At 47.9% G+C, this 4,666-nt stretch overlaps 1 protein-coding gene across 6 annotated transcripts in view; it reads right to left on the minus strand.

The window, feature by feature from the left end:
- Positions 1-4,666, minus strand: part of RFFL (ring finger and FYVE like domain containing E3 ubiquitin protein ligase) — an 85,585-nt gene that overhangs the window by 73,663 nt on the left and 7,256 nt on the right. For 4 of the 6 annotated variants that reach the window (XM_036927875.2, XM_036927874.2, XM_057501167.1 and 1 more), the window contains exon 1: positions 1,907-2,076. The exons of 1 other annotated variant lie outside the window; for it this stretch is intronic. The gene's annotated coding sequence lies outside the window, so the exon portion shown is untranslated. Of the gene's footprint in view, positions 1-1,906; positions 2,136-4,666 lie in introns of those variants that run through there. One more of the 6 variants, XM_036927873.2, reaches the window with a different exon arrangement.

Below are 4,666 nucleotides of genomic sequence, written 5' to 3' on the forward strand. Positions count from 1 at the left end.
AGGTGGAATTAATCCCCTAACACATCTTTGGTCTATGCAGGTGTTTTCAGAAGGTCCTAGGCACAACACTCTTACAGATGGGTGTAGCTGTATTAAACATCATAACGAACATATAATTAGGGAAGAAATTGTGCCCTTTTTGGTTATTGTGGCTGTTTTGTCTTCTTAAATGCTAGTAACTGAAAATTATCTTCCTACTGCTTATTTTAAGAGCCTTTAAAGAGGCATTCCTGTTAGATAGTGCTAGGCTAAATTATATCAACTGGCTAGGCCATGAGAAAGTTTGAGAACTAATTTCTAACCCTTCTGAGAACAACTCTTTCTTTTTGTGGGCATCATTTTAGCAACTGGCTAAATTAAATCCATTTAGAGGATTTATAAACCTTGATCACAATGTAAAGAGTCAGGATAACAGCTGTCTACCTGAGCAATATTAAAGTTTTTAATATTTAGTGGGCTGATCTTTGTAATTAAACGGAGATATTAAAATGTGTGTGTCCTAGATTACATGAAAATTTTCTTCAAGCAATCAAATTAGCCCTGCCACATCAATCTGCAGTTGTTACAATTTTCAAACTTAAGAAAATAACACCTCTAAACTGTAATTTGAGTTGTACACTAAAGTCCAGAATTATTAGGAAATATGCCATAAATTTTCAGTAACGCTTGCCATCATCTATTTCCTACTCTGTGAAAGAATGCAATCAAGAAAAAAAAAAAAGATAAAGTTGTCAAAACTGAAATCCCAGAACAGAAAGGGAATATCACTCCAGCTCCCAATCCTAGAACTCTGTATACAAACAAACTCAGCCCATCACCATGTCCCCTGCCTACTCCCATTCCTAGAAAAATGGTTTAATAAACGGACAGCCTTGGCCACATTTCATAACTTGAACGGTCCTTAGGAAAACCACAACACTCCCCAAACAGATGTAGCAACAGGAGTGACAAGAAATCTTCTCTGTCCTCCAAATCACCTGTAAAAGGTTTGTATAAGGAACTGCTTTCTTAGACCACATGCACCTGAGGACTTTATCACGTCACTGTGGCCTTTGGCCAGGGTGCAAAGTGATAGCTGTGGGTAAAACCCTACTTCCAAACTAACAATAATTCTCCCGAGATAGACTGGGAGAACATGATGGTGCACTCCTCGATTACACAGGCAGTTTTTTGTCTTAGAACAAATAACAGACCAACAAAAAGAAGAAAATGTGTTCTTTATATCTTCTGTCAGCCTGAAATCAGGCTCTGAGCAGAGGCCTGCCACGCTCTGGCTCCCCTGGTCCAGCCATACTTCCCCATGCCTGGTCAAACGGTCTCATGGCCAGCCAGCTGCAGAGAGGCCCCACTTCCCTCTCCGTCTTGGCCATTGGCGACCTCACAACATCTCAACCGAACAGAGGACAACTCCCAAATGAGGGAACAGTGGACCCTGGGGGCAATAACAACATCCCCAAACTTCTCCATTAAGCCTTCAAACTCCAGTCGCCCCCTTCTTCCAAGTAGCCCTCAGGGCTCCTCCACGAAGCAGGAACAGGCCAGTTCCTTTATAGGGGGAAGCAGACCGCGGCGTACCTGACTCAGTTTCCTCTTCCGAAAAGTGGTATCTTTCCCCACGCCAACAGAACCTGCTGGTCCTTAAGGCGTTTGGAGATGAGACAGGTCTGCCATTACTGCCTCCACAGGTGTAATGCTTCGCGGGCACTTGTAATGGGACCGGACTAGCCTTGGTGCGGGGACCTCCAGCGAAGTAGGGGAGTCCCAGGCCTCGCCCCGCACAGACGAGGCGCCCCCAGACCACAGCCCGGAGAGACCTCGGGCCGAGCAGCGTCCCCCACCCCGGCCTCTCCCAGGATCCCACCTCAGGCCCCGCGTCCCGCGGATCCCAGAGCCACCGCCGCCTCACCTGCCGCGGCCGCCCGCCGGCTGCGCACCTGGGAGGAGACGGGAGGAAGGGCCGGATCCGGGGCGCGGACGCCTCAGGCAGGGGGGCTCCAGGCTCCGCAGCGGCGTCGTCTGCGGGGCTGAGGGGCACCGGGCGGCGGTGGCGACATCCTCACTGGTGGCCCCAGGAAGTTGGCCCTCCGCACCCAAGCCCCAGCCTCCTGCCCGGCCGCTCCCACCCCTCACGCGGCCCCGCCCCCTCCCGGGAGCGCGCCTCCGCTTCCGCGGCGCCCGAGCCACCATAGAGAGGGGCTAGGGGCAAGGCGCGCGACGGGCTAGAGCGTGGCCTCCGCGTGCGCCCCCTGACGGAGCAGAGGCCGCCGAAGGCGGGGCGGGCGGAGCTTGAGCAGGGACGGGCGGCGTCAGTTCCCGCGCTTCAGGGCTTCTGCAGTTCCTCGTTGCCTTTACCACGGAACTCTAGGCGAGGAGTGAAGGGTCCAGAGCCGAGTCTCACCTGAGTAGTGGTCCAGTTTGATGACCTTGGGCAAGTCTCTTAAAATCTCTGAATTGGTTTCATAATAAAAGTTTGACAGTTTCCTCACTTTCATGTCTCATTAGTACTCACAATAAGCAGGTGACGGTTCCCCAAATTACCCTAGGGGGAACCTAGGCCCATCAGGAGTCACTAGCTTGTTTAAGGTCCCACAGCAGGGAGCTATTAGAAGCCAGATCTATAGGACATCAAAACCCATACTTGTCCCCCACTCTATGGCATCCCCCTCTAGCATTTCCCAGTCAAAACCCACAGGGTTAGTTTCACCTTAGGAAAGTGCTCAGGACGGCCCTGGTGCTGGGGAGCCTACCTTGGCCCTACATCAGCTATGTGCTTTTCTGCAGGTACTTAAAAGAACTGGTTTCCTATCCCTGAAGGAATTGATATTGCTTGTATAAGGCAGCCTGGTATGAGGATTAAGGGAGCTAATGCACACAGAAGTGCTTAGTAAACTAAAGCACCAGGGTTGTGGGGTGAAGCTAGTGTGAACTAAGAAAAAGCCTAGTCATGAAAATACAGATGTGAATTCTTCTTCCCATGGTGTCTAGTGACTCAATTTTCTTATGCTTTTGGTTCCTATCAAGACCTCCCAGGGTTGTTCTCAGAGAATAAAGAACATCATAAGGAGATAAAAAACATCATAAGGGAAAAATGAAGTAAAACTATCATTTATACATGTAGACTGACTTTACCAGTATTATTTCCATTCTTCACAATCCAAAAACTGAGTACTATTATTCCCATGTTATTAATGAAGATCTGCAGATTAAGTAATTTATCCAAAGCCACACAGTTAGAAAGAGGCTGTCTTGCCAATGGGTTTCAGCCCCAGGCAAGTTCGCTATGGATTCAGTGTGACCAAAAATATTGACAGCAAAACAGCCTTTGGGGTGAAAGGGTTATACCCAACTTTATTTCCAGGTGGCAGGTCAGTCACTAGAATCCCATTCACTCAGAGCGAGTCTGTATGTAGCAAGCCAGCCTCTGCTTCTGGGCCCCTCTGTCTGCCCCGCCGTCCTCTGGGCAGTCGTCTCACACAGCCATCCTCTGGGCCTCTGTCCTCGGTGCTGCCACCACTCCAGCCTCTGCTCTGCTCTCCTGCAGCCTTGCAGCCCTGCCACCGTGTTGCACCCAGAGCACTGGGCGGAGCTCTTTTTATAGAGTCAACAGCCATGTATTGCCCACAGGTGTGCAGTGAGCTAGTCAACCAGGGCCAGGTGAGAATCCTGGCCACAGGAACTCTCATTTTATCCACAGAAGCCAAGCTGGAATTTGAAACGTCTTTCTACCACCAGGAACACATATGAAAAGACTGGCCTTCCAGAGGCCTCCAGCACCTGAATTAAATGTGCCCATCTTTTTCCTACTTGGCTATTTTGGTAACTTTCCTTGTTGCAATTCCCTGTCTTCTCTGTTCTCTCCAGGACTTTATTTTCCCCCCTGAAGGCATATACTGTCTCCTCTTTTCCCTTCTCTGGTTCCTCTTCTCGATATGCCAAGACCTTGTTCATCCTCTCTTATTTCTGAAATGGATTTGTGACCTGTGATTAAGGCACAGCATTCTCTACCTGATCTCTCCTTCTCTCTGTTAATTATAGTCATAGAAAGTTAATAGGTCCAGAACTAGGATGGAGACCCACAGATGTCTTTTTTTTTTTTTTGGTACTGTTAATGTACAATTACCTGAGCAACATTATGGTTACTAGACACCCCTATTATCAAGTCCCCACCACATACCCCATTACAGTCACTGTCCATCAGTGTAATAAGATGCTACAGAATCACTACTTGTCTTCGCTGTGTTATACTGCCTTCCCACAGATGTCTTTTTGTAAGCTTAGTCTACAAGCTGAGGGGTCAGTTCCAAATGGGAGTGCACTTAATCCAGTGACTGAACCCAGTAATTGTAGTCTGGATTCATGACATCCTGTGGGCATCATTTCTTTCTGGGCCCTCAGGTCCATATTACAGCTAAATCATTGAAATGCCTCTAATTAATGTGCTTATCACTTAAGCAAGGAAGTCTCAAAGCTGCATTTACCCATACTCCTCCTTTCTCCACCTTAACATTGTCACCATCACTATTTTTAATCTTTACCATGCCCTTCCACAGAGGTACTCAGTAATGTACCCATTGTGCAAGTAATCTGAAATCCTTTTCGGCAAGCAATAGTATTTAGTAGTAAAAAACACTAATTTGTCTACCAAGTAACATATTTATAAGAGCTG

Source organism: Manis pentadactyla, chromosome 4, assembly GCF_030020395.1.
Source record: "Manis pentadactyla isolate mManPen7 chromosome 4, mManPen7.hap1, whole genome shotgun sequence".
NCBI lineage: Eukaryota > Metazoa > Chordata > Mammalia > Pholidota > Manidae > Manis > Manis pentadactyla.